This window comes from Gymnogyps californianus, chromosome 19, assembly GCF_018139145.2.
Source record: "Gymnogyps californianus isolate 813 chromosome 19, ASM1813914v2, whole genome shotgun sequence".
Lineage (NCBI taxonomy): Eukaryota > Metazoa > Chordata > Aves > Accipitriformes > Cathartidae > Gymnogyps > Gymnogyps californianus.
The window spans coordinates 986,132-998,755 of NC_059489.1; the positions used below are offsets into that span (position 1 = coordinate 986,132).

General features: G+C 39.3%; 1 protein-coding gene across 3 annotated transcripts in view; it reads left to right on the forward strand.

The window, feature by feature from the left end:
- Positions 1-12,624, forward strand: part of RPTOR (regulatory associated protein of MTOR complex 1) — a 162,010-nt gene that overhangs the window by 18,110 nt on the left and 131,276 nt on the right. The gene's annotated exons all lie outside the window — the stretch shown is intronic.

Genomic DNA, 12,624 nt, shown 5'->3' on the forward strand with positions numbered 1-12,624 from the left:
GTATTCCTTGGGCTTCCCCTCTGCAGCTATAGATATGATACTGCTTTGTGATAACATTCAGCATAGACTGAAAATTAAGATATGCGCCTGTTACGTGGCATGGTGGTCTTGCAGCATTTGTTGCTTCCGTCATCCATCAGCATGAATAAATTCTTGCAAGCTATCGAATTTGATAGCTTTCTACCTGATGCCCCTCTTGGCTAGCACTTTCTTTCATCACGCCTGGGGTATTTGTTTAAAGTACTAAGTCCTACAGTGATTTTTTTAAATTTAGGTTCCTCTGACTTTATTGTATTTTTGAGATGTTCTGAAGTTTTTCATTCTGAGTTTATAGTTTCTTCTGTTATAAAAATGTGTTTGGCCTCAGCTAGTTCAAAACTGTGTGCCAGCACTCATCAGTACTGTTTTTATCCTTTGGAACAAATGAATGTTGTACAGTTAGTAGCTGAGGATGGCTTTTGCTTTTGTTGTAAAACATAATTTCAGAGCTTTGGTAACTGCTAATTCTAACTAAAGTATAATGTGTGTATATGTTTTTGAAAACGAATGTTTTGGATAGTAGTAACACAAAGCAGGAGTTAAAGAAACATGCAAGCAACTGCCTGTTTATTTCCTGTTTTGTAACATCTCGCTCTTTCACATTGGGGAAGTGTTTTGCTTCTGGATATTTCAATGTCCATAGTTTCACGTGTCTCAGTAAATAAACTACAGAAAGATCTAAAGAATGAAATTTGAAGTCTGGAGCATTTTCCAAATAGATACAAAAACTGAACTCTAGACTCATCTTCACTGTTAATGTTCCCCAGTATGTTCATGTCCTTATCTGTATGCTCTAGGTAGCTTGGGTCAAAATATTTCTCTTCAAAGTACCTGGACTATTGACTACTGAATCATAAATTTATCATTATAAGCATGTAATGTGTAACCCAAACAGAAATAGTAACTTCACTGAGTGAACCTACCTGTAGATTTTCTTTAATTTTTTTTTTCCTTATGATGTGGCATGCATACTAACCTGGTCTTGTTTTGTTAGCACCAGGACTATATTTTCTGTTTCTAACATTGCTCACTACCTTATTTAATGTATAAGTAATCTGCTGGGTGTCTCTGTAATGTCTGTTAGTATATAGTTTAAGAGTATGGTCTGCAATTGGAAAAGTTACTGGTATGTTCCTGTCCTCTGTATAGGATGACTGGTTGAGAAGGCCTTTGTGTTAGCAGCGCCCTTAGGTATTTTTAATCAGTCCTTCTATTTAAATTGTGATGGGTTACATTCATTTACTTGTTTCTTTATAATTTATAAAATCAATAAAGATAGATTGCCACTGCTGATGTTTTGTTTGGGTCTGGAACCTAGAAGCTCTGAATGTCCCTGTTCCTGCAGGGAGACAGAGAACTTGGGGTTTTGTTCTTTCTCCCCTGCCCCCAAGTCTTCCATTCCTTCATGAAGGACTAATACCTTCAGATAAAGGACAAGCCGCTTTGAGATTATCTTTGCAGTAGTAAATACAAACTTTTATTTTGCCAGACACTGCTGCGAATATTTTTCACCAAAGAAAGGATTGTTGGTATGTGTGTTGTTAAAGGCTGCCGGTGAAGTAGTTTGTTGTATGCATTCCAAGTCCCTCCTCTACTTTCTAATTCAAACTTGATGGAAATAATATTATATTCAGAGCAATTTGAATGTAAATACAGTTCGTATCGGTTCTTTACCTCTTGCCTTTGTGTGATACTTCCCTGCTCCCTTATTCAGGTTGACTGACTAGAACTGAGTTTATCATTTGGTAAGAGCTGAATGTATTACCTGAAGGAGTGGTGAAATGTTTACATTACTAAATTGGTGGATAATTGTCTGTGGGTATGGTTTTTTCTGAAGTGTTTTGTAAGTATATTTATATAAGAAGGACTTGTCTTGAAGCATATATGGTATATATTTAAGACAAGGGAATTTACTTCTGCGTTTTTCTTCTTGGTACATTGATAAATTTTTTAAAATCTCTAGCAGCCCAAGAATTTGGCAGAAAATTCAAATAGTGTCTGAAATCAAATAGGAGAGTAAAAAATCTTGATGCAAAGGTGAGAACGAACCTCTCTGCTCTTTAATAACGGAGTCCATATTACTGAGGAATGAGGGACAGGCGTCTAGAAGCAGCAGGTACCCTGAGTGGGCCGACCTCACGCTGCCTTGTAGACTTTGCACAAAACATGAGGCAATTACTGAGCTCAGATGTTTGTGTGCAAGGTGCCTGGTTCTTAACAGTAAATCACAGCCCTTTGAAACATTGCAAAGCTAAACACGTACCGTTTTATTGCACTCTACAGGGCTCTTGAGTTTTCTGCAGTAATAAAGAGAAGTTGATGTGCCATCTGCAATAAAACAATAGGAACATTATTGAATTTCCTAGACCTTTCATATAAATACTAACACCTCTAGTTTTGTCTATTTCTCAGTGTTTTGGAATGTTTGAAGAATTGATGGAAGAAGACAATTTGGGGAAAACTAGGCAGTCTGAAAAAAAGACCAAATAGTTAAAATCTTCTGAAATAGCCAGTATTACTGGGCTGTCAGGCCTGTCCTCAGTATCTTGTTGTGAATGCACAAATGGTGCTAACTACTGGTAAATGGGTCACCTCAGTAGCAACACTGTGAAAAGTCCTGTGACATCACTACCAGTGCAGTCCTTGTCTGCTTGTAATGGTAGGATGTTGTTCACATACATGCCCGTTTTTGTTAAATACAAATAGCTTAGGTGAAAAAGCTTTAAAAGGGGTAAGCATGAAAATTCTTTGTTTCTGGAAGCTCCCAGGCTGCACAGCTGATGCATATTTCCTTCCAGGTCTTATTGAGCCCTTTTCTAAATAATTTATCAGCTTGCCATTGCTTGAAGTATTTGTTCTGATTAAATTTAAGACTTCGCTTTATTGTTGTGTAGCTACATAAATTTGTGTGCTGCGGGAGTAAAAAACACTTCAGCCGTTGTTTCATCTGCAAAATACTGCAGTTAAACAATATTCAGTCATTTCATTGCAATTCTCAAATGAAAGTTTTACTCGGGGAAGAGAGTAGGAGATGACAAAGCTGTAGCCTTTATCTGTCTTTATAAAGAATTTTCTGAACAAGTAAAAGTTCTTGCAATTCGGTGCAAAGATAATTTAGGTGCTAGTGAAGAAGTGGAAAGAAAAAAAAGGCAGCTCTTCTCTAATATTACCTTGGGTCATGGGTTTTGAGTCTCACTGGGCATGGAAGGGGTTAAACCTGAGTGTAATCTGGAAAGCAGGCTCAATTACAGGGGATAAAAGGGGTTGCTTAAGCAGCTGAGAATGAAAGGAGGAAAAGGTAGTGAAAGTTAAGAGCCCAGGACCCCATAATGCCCAGCCTGATCGGAGTGGGAAACCTTGCCTGCGACTGCTCTGCTCTCCTGGCATTTGGGGGGATCTGCGGACTGATGGATTAGGGAATGGCTGGTGGAGCTGAGCGAAACTGGGGCTTGCCGGTTACAGGGCCTGGATTAAAGAGTTTGGCAGGTAGTGGCAGGAGAACACCATGAAAACAGAGAGCCTTTAGCTGAGACAGCGCATTATATCACTTTAATTGCCTAGAATAAAATACTTTAAATTTCTGTTGGAGATTCTTCGCATGCTCTGTATTTAAAATATTTAGGTAAGAAATTGATCACATTGAAATGGTATTTCTCTGCTTCTGATCTTCATTTATTACCCTTTGCAGAGTACTGCCTGTGTTAGGTGCAACGTTGTAGTACATGACCAGCGAGAGCACTCGTTGGCTTGTGCTGGCAGTAAGTAGCAAATATTTTCATTGTTGTTTAGATGCAAATTTAGTTTTCTTGGCAGCATTGCATGTTATGCCATTCAAAAGGCAGGAACTTTCCTTAGTTTAAAAGTCAACAGACTTTGTTTGAAAATAGGAATAATAGACTGCGAATTCTGAGTGCTGCTGCAGTGAGATGGTTTATGGAGATGCAGTAGCTAGTGAGGATTTTTATGAGCAGAAGTTACTGTTACTTAAGTCTCAGTTTACATCCATTTATCAGCAGAGCCTGGGACTTGGGTTCTTTGCTGTAACATTCTGCAGAGCTGGAGCGGAGGGGTTAGTGGAGAGGATGAAGGTGTTATTCAGCTTTCTTCTGCTCCTCTGCACAGCACGCTGTTCCTTTTCTTGTGGACTGGTTTGAGAGAGCGTCTTTTTCTGCATCCTCTTGGCTGGAGTTCTCTGAACTGAGCTACAGTACTTTTGTATAAAAAGCACCAGTTACCCCGTGTAAAATGATCATTGTGTGCGGTGTTGTACAGAATGCTACGAGATGAGGTTGATCTGTGATTGCTTGCTTCGTTCTTAGAAGGGTGCCAGACTTTTTTTCTCCCCCCCCCCCTTGTAATGGACATCTCATTACTTGGCTTCTAGCCTTCCCTAGACAATAAAGTTTCCTTCGTTTCCATTCCTGTGTATGCCTTTGAGAATGGGGCTGTGTTGCCAAAGGCAGAACTGTAGGTTGAATGATGCACAGTTTACATAATTCAGGATCTGGTATGAAGTAGTCTGGAGCATATGCTTATTAAATTTGCATGAAATTATAGATTTTTTTTTCTTTTTGTTGAGTGTGCCTTTTGACCAGTTTCTTTCTTTAACTCTAAACTGACCAGAAAATTCATGCGACTTTTTCTTCCTTTGTCTTATCTTGCTCGATAATTTTGTTGCTTCTGTTGTGATTTCTACTAGTCCAAATGAATCCCAGTGGCACTCCTACACCAGGTGCTCTTTGCAATACTGTTTGTTATTCTCTGACAGAAACTTTCCCAGTCCTGCCACTGGAAGGTCAAAACCTGCTGTTCATAACTCTTCCTGAGTAGAGGTGAGGTTAAGAAAGCTGTCTCGGAGACACTTACATTCCTCCATTGCTCGTGAAGTGCATTCTTAGTGCTGGAGGAGCAGGACCTTGTCTCAGTGAAAATTAATTAAGCTGGACTGTTACAGAAAATACAGCTTTAGTTATGGTACACAAGAGTTGAGGACCATGGATGGGTTAGAAGAAAAGGAAAGTTGCGTTCGCTGCTATATTTAAGGTGGACTTTGGTCTGACGTCTTCCTTTGATGTGTACGGAGGTTTCAGGGCAGGGGGAGAGAGCTCCAGAGACCCTTGTAGCAATTTGAATATTTGTTGTCCATTGAAGCCAGTTGCAGTGGCACAATGTTCAAGTGTCTGCGTCTTTAAACAAGCCATCTCGCCGCTGAAAGGAGTGGGCATTGGGCCCTGGTCTTCGAGAGATTTGGAAATGAGCCAGTGCAGAGGCATGAAGCACTCTGAGATCCTACAAAACTGTTTTAGTGGGATCTTGCTTTTGTATAGAGACCTTTACTTCAAGTTGAAGGTCAGTTCTTTTATGGAATTTGGGATTACGTCCTCTGGTAAGTAACTTAATGGAGTGTGTGAGGTTTGTACCTCTCTAAGACTGAACCACAGCAAGGTCTGTAATTTGTCATCTGTGCAACGTCTGTTTCCCCCACTCCCCCTCCTGTCCTTTCAGGTCAGTAGCTCTAGGGCTTCTGCACTTCCCCTTGCCATAACCAATACCAGCAAAGCCAAAGAGCTTTAAACATTACATCCCAAAGGATTTTTTTTTTTTTTCCCCTTACACCCACTTGCCTAGATAAAACAAAGTCAATTACAGTATTGATTTTTCTAATTCAAGTGCTACATTGTTGTCTCCCTTTTTCTTCTCTCCACTTCCTCCTTTTTTGCCAAGACAGTAATTTTCACTATTTTGATTGTCTAATGGAATTAGTTGTGAGTATTTCATTATAGCTTCACCTGAATGGACATCCCTGGAGTGAAGGAGAACTATGAGCTATGAAGGGGGATGAAAATCCCACGTAGGGAAGGACTGGCGAAATCTAGAAGGCAAGATTAAATAAACTTTTAGAAAGCCTTTGGGAAGGGTGGCTTGAAAGCAAATATTGGTATTTGAGAATGCCTGCATCTGTAGCATCCCTAGTCACTGAGGATGGTGTGTTAATGACGATGTGGACACTGTCACACAGCAATTTTGCTTCTGTTCCTTATGCAGTTCTCTCTTTGATGCTCCATTACTTACATTAGTGTCACTTATTAAGAGACAGGCAGTAACATGTCTGAACTCGTTAGTCTGGCAGATCTAGGCATGTTTTAGGTCTTTCCAGCCCATTTAACTTACGTGATTGTGCCCATTTTTTCACTCAGTTCGAAGAGGTGACATAATCAAGGAGGAGCAACTGCAGCAATCTTTTATTGAAGTGGGCCTAAGGGAACTGAGAAACTCGGTGCTAATCCCAAATAGGCATGCCTGTTCCTTTTATGTGTGGCATTCATAGAAATGTTAGTTAGTTAGTTGAACTATGGCTATATATTATCTTTTCCCCCAAGTTGTTGGTGCCAGGTTGAGACTCCCAGCAGTGTATGTGTCCCGTTGTGCTTAACTATGCAGGTTTTTAAATAAAGGGTTTTCCTATTTTTTTCTAATTCGATATCATATGTTGTGTGATGCCTCTTGCAGCTTGCATCCACCAGTGAGTGATAGTCTCTGAGGAGACATCTCATACAATACAGATAGATTATATTTTTTGTGGCAAGCCTTCAAGGAAACAGTGATGTTTTTCTGATCAAACGAGGCTGCTTCTTTCTCTCTTCCAGTCTGCTTCCCAACAGTTTTCTCTTAATTTCAAAGGAAGTACAGTCAAGATACTTGAAACAGATAATTTAAAGCCTCTACCTTTTTGTGCATGTTTTCTGTTGTTGATGCTGTTGTTTCCCTCATTAGATATCTCTGGGCTTTGATACGGTTTCTGAGGTTTCATTCCTTGCATTGCTTCCTTCTGCCTAATTAATTGGTAAGCTGCCTGCTGCACATCAAAGGTTGAGCATTTCCTAAAGAGTAACTAGTTAAGCATGAAAACTAATTGAATACATGACCTAATTATTGGTCTCTCTGTGAGTCATACTTTTCCTTTATTTCTGTAGGGTTTTTCTTTTAAAACAACAGCAAATACTAATTGCTCCTGCAAAAGAAATGCTGTAGAATTCCAAAGGGGAAAATGTAAAATGGAAAACCTTGTACTTGGTCTCCCTACTCTGCAGATGTAGGAACATGTAACAAAAAATGAAGAAGAAAAAAAAAAGACATTGTGACCTTGTTTAACAAAACCAGGTTTTCCAAAGAGGACTATGTTTGTTGTTTTTTATTTCCCAACAGCCTCTTGAATTTGGCAGCTATTTCAGGCTCTGCAAAATTTTGCTGTATCAATCCTTTGCTGTCTTGTTAAAGATCAACTGTCTTCAGCATAAACCAGTATTTTTTTCCAGAGGAAAAAAAAAAGTCTGTCATAGAAGAGTGGTCAACAAGTATAACTGCCAAAAGCAGTTATTCATGTTCTCATTCCATCTGAAAAATTGCCGTGGTACCATTCCGAGTTTGACTGTTAGCCATGTGCTGTTTTTGCAAAATATCCCTCTAGAAGAACGGGTAGTTTAGCCGGAAAAGCACAAATGGTAAGTATGGTAAATGACAAAAGCCACTTTTTTATGTCTTGTGAATACGGAGAAAATTAGAGCAAATTAAGCAGTATCTGACTTGTAGTTTTCCTTTTGGTAGTTCTCCGAGAGTGGTCTGCAACCCAACCATCCACTCATCCACAGCATAGCTTGGCAGGGGAGAACACAAGACCAGGGTCTCAGTTTAAACTATCAACAAAGATGCATCGCATTGAAGCTACTCTCTTTTGTGCTGAAAAATCTGAACTGGGCCACCTATTTTCTTCTGCAGTCGGGGCACTAAGCGTCGGGAGGAAGTCACGATGAACGACTGTGGAGATTTTAGCACTGCATAGGTTCCCTGGAGTTTTGTAGCCTGAATTGTAGCAGTGTATCTGTAGGCACTGCTGATGTGACTGCCTTCGCATGGGAGTAGCTGTACCACCTGTACATAAAAAAATCTCCTATAGCAATGATAACTAAAGGATTTGGGAGTAAGCTGTACAAGTGGAAAGCTCCCTACTGCAATTCTGGGGCTCAGTCTAGGTAGAACGCATGTTTTAATTCTTTTGATAGTGAGAAAAAAAAAATCTGATAAATCTTTAGCACACTACTAAAAATAAAGTGGAAACTATGAAATTGCAGCAGTAATGTACTTATACTGGTTTCTCTGAGATTCTTGTGGAAAAATGAGGCACAAAAAGGAAATAATAGTTACAGGCATGAACTGATGTGAAGAAACATGTTCAGAAGCTGTAAAGACAAGGATGTGGCATTAAGTTGTTTTGTGAACTGAACTGTTCATGCATTGCAGATCAGCAGTGGTCTGGCATTCTGGAACTAAGTCAACAAACCTTGCAAAATCAGTTTAGTGGGAAAATCCTCTGGGTCTTGCCATCTTGCTGAAAGCCTCCAACACTGCAGGCAGGAGTGACCTTGAATGAAGGAGATGGGGTAATGGGGAAGCTATTGCCGAAGTATAGAAAGATAAGTCTGAACCACAATGAAAAGGACATCTGACTTGTAAGCAAACAAAATTTCTTCCTATTTTATTAGAAAAGTGATGCAGTAATGTGACTGTTTAGGTTAGCGTATCTCTCTGAAAAGTGGCAGTCTTCAAAATCACTAAACTGCTCAAGCAGCTGCTGGACGACGATGCCTGCCTCGGTTATGCTCTCTCTGGGAAGCAGACCTGCATCGCTGCAGGACAGAGGCTCCAGAACACCCCACCACTATTTCTGCACATTTTAAAAAGCTGCCCTTGAAAATGCGAAGAGCGACCTGGTAGAATCTCCCAGATGCACGTTCAGTAGGGCCTGCTTGGCAGGGAAGCTGCTAAGGGCATAAGGCCACCAAGAATCAGATTCTTATTTTACCTACCGCCTTCCCCTCCCTTACACGCTTCATCATTTGCAGAAGCAATGGGCCCCCCTTGCCAAGGTGGAACTTCCCGAGACTGCCTCTGAAATGCTTTTCCTTTGCTTTATCACCCAGCATCTGAACTCCTATTAATTTTGAAATCCTCTATTTGAATGCAATTGCTCAGTGACGATGCTTTCTCTTGCTTTGCTTTCTATAGTCTTCTGACAATAAGATCCATTCACATGTTTTATACTTCCTCTCTGTTTTATTTTGTATTTTGTCATCAAAATGAGGCCAGAGTTGGCAGACAAGCAAGATTTGTGTGTTCTAGGGTATTTTTGTATGACCATTGTACTCTTAATGTCAGTTTGTCCTAAGATGTAAAGAAAGACCTGATATTAGAAAGGCTTCTTGAAAGAGATAAGCAGCTCTGCCTGCTCAAATCTGATTAACGTTTTTCTGTAATTACCACCCAGCCTCTGTGTGACCTATTTAAAAATACCTTGTCTTTGTGTTCCATGGGGAGTAGTGAATCACTGGCGATTGGAGACAGGGAGGAGCTTCTGCAGATCCACTTGCATCGACCCTGGTGCTCTTTACCTAGTAAATACCACTAGGTATCCACTGGACAAGGATTCAGTCATTGCAAACTTGGACGTGCAAATGATATTGTATTAGACAACTGAAGCTTCCTTCCGAATAGACATCAGAGTTTTGTGCAAAACTTAGAGCATTAACAAAGAAAACTGTTTACATTTTTATGTATATTCCTGCTCATCTCTAAGGCAGAATGAGGAAAGCTTGAAATACTTTGGTTTTAACTCCTTTCATATGGATCTTAACAAAGCATAAACCTCTGAATGATTGTTTTTCCTTCTCCTGACTCATTAAGCTGTTTGTTAATCTGAATATCACTTCATTAAACAATTAGTTTGCAATCAGAGGAAAACCTGAAATTACTAAATAATTACTTAGTATTGAGAAGACTAACTTTTTGTCCTAGCATGAATACAGGATAGTAGTTCCTCCTGTTGAGTATGATGCACTTTGACCAGAATGTAAAGACAACCAGTTTGAGGATTCACTTACGCACCAGATTGTGGTCCTGCAGCCTAAACTGGGCTCTGAGTAATATCTAAGTTTGTATTTAAGAAACAAGAAGATGCAGAGGCTGAAACTTTAAAGAGCTCTTAAAATAGAGGTTATAAAGAAGGAATAGTACTAAAATGGCACTGTTGCTTAGGAGTTACGTTATTTGACTAAGTAGGTTTTAAAGATGTGTCCTGGTGTGTACTTAAAATCCTGTTAGAGCGTTTTGTGATGTGACCCATCAAAGCCATCAAACTGTCATCAGTCTGAGGACAGGGATCTGGCATGTGAGAGGCAGATTTAAGTTCTTTTACAATTCCCTTTGTTTGAAAAAAACCAATTATTTACGCAGCCATCTCGGAACGTTTATTTTATTTGAACAGATAGGGAGGGATTCTTACCATACAGGGTAGGCTGGTGGGTACAATTTCTATACATCTTGGAGCAAACTTGTAGTGTGTAGCAGCTTGTAATTGCTGAGAAACACACCTGTCTCCTGAATCTATTGTAGCAGATATTCAAGGTTAGTAGTCTTGATTTTTTGTCTTCCCTGTCAACATCAGTTCTCATGAACAGAGACTGCTCAAAGGTATTTTTTTGGAAGTATTATTGAATACTGAATCCACACAATGAGGATTAGGTGCTTTAGAATTCATTTCACATTGGACTTAAAAGCAAGGTCAAAGACTCTGCAGAGAAAAGGTGAAGTCACTACACTGCTGACTACAGTCAAGCGAATAAATGTTCCACCCTTATAGCTTAGCTCTAGTAATGCATTTTGTCCTAGACATCTAGCAAATTAAGCTGTTTAAGTCTTGGGCTGCTTGTGAATATATTAGCATGTAGGAGATTGAGATGGATTTTTAAAATGCAACCAAGTATCTACAGAGGACTTGCCTAAGACTTGCAAGAGTCTTCCTTGTGGCTTAGTTTAGCATTTAAACTATAAGTATCTGTAAGTTATAATACATCTTCACTGTAACTTTTTTCAAGTTAGCAATAACTAATAATTTTATCAGAAACATTTTTTCATGGCCTGTATTAACCAGGTTAAGCTGTTGCTTGTAACATCAGTTTGGGATTTCCAGCATACTCCCTTGTACTTAAATATGCAGTTTTTTATTATCTTTGATTAATCCTCATGAATTTACATCAGGGTAATTTCATATGCTCACAACCTAAAATTAAAACACCTAAAAGGTGCTTTTTAAAAAAATAAAAAAGCCTGGAGTCTGTGGATATGGTTCAGAATAATTTGTATTTGCATGCATGTGTCTAACCCAAGAGTTATTGTGGTCATATCAGTTTGGGCTTACAGGCAATTGAATTTATGATGGATTGATAGTAGGTATAAATTGAAATCACTTCTTACATTGCTGAATTGATCTCTGAAGTTATCACATAACATGCTCTTGCAGCTGTTTACTTCTCTGCTACCTGCATTTTGCAGTCTGATGGCCTGGTGCAGCAACAGCCTTCTCTGGCACTCATGTTTGCAAGCATAAGGGAACGAACAGCAAAGTTGCATCAGTGCAAATGTTGTGAAATTCAGAAAACCCTCTGTGAGACTGCAGGCTGCCTGCCAACTTCTGTGCTAGACAGAGTTTGCCGGGTACTTTAGGACAAACTTGTCATACCACTGTCCTTTCCAGGCTCGACAGCAAACTGGGAGTGACTACAAGGTCATGTGCTGCCTGTAAAGGATTTCTGTCTTGCTGAGATTTTGCTGCTGTTTTCTTTGTTTGGGGTGGATGTGGAAAACAGCTGCGCGAGTTAGAGTGTATTGCTTTTGGATAAAGTGTCAGATATCCTTTAGAGAAAAGGAACCAGATTTATTACAAGACATACTTTTTATTGATGTAGTAAGGGTTATTTTAAACAAATGCTTGTAATGGAGTAGTGCAGAACATGTTGCTACGTGAATTCCAAAGATTGAATATCTTTTTGACTGATTTCCTGAGGAAGCCAGGCTTTTAAAACCACGCGGTGTGTGGTTGCATCTTGCACCCACCGTATATCCCAGCAACCTTAACATATCGCATGCCATTTTTAAAAGGGTTGAGAATTCAGAATTTAAGTTTGTCCTAAACATTTTGTGAAAATAGCTGGATGGAGATGGAGGTAGGGGACAGACTGCGTATTGTTACTCTCCTGGTCAACTGAGGAACAGGCTGCAGTGTGAGCCCAACTCTTACCAGACATTAACAGCTATGTATGGGGAGGGAAGAGAAAACACCATTAACACCCAAACCTTCAGAAGGAGATTGCATCTGATTAGGTGATAGAAAATCCAAAAATAAGCAGCAAAGTTGGGGAAAATGTCGCTTGATTCTACTGCTCATGAAAGAATTCTCTTTTCTGTGTAGGTTATTCATTTATTGTGAAATTGTGCAAAAATAAAAGTGTTCTTGTACAGTTCTAAATTTGTCTAATCTTTGACGTGTCTCCAAAGCCAGTGTAAATTCAGGATCCTAAATCCTTCTCTGATGCAAGAAAAATAATGTGTTTTAGTAAGTATTAAAATTAAATCACAGTAAATCACGGGATTGAGATATTAATGGTTTTGAATGAAACAAAGAACAAAGTATTTTTGTTATGAAGTATGTAGTTTTTCACTAAAACAGCTTCAACATCAGAAGACTTGGAAGTA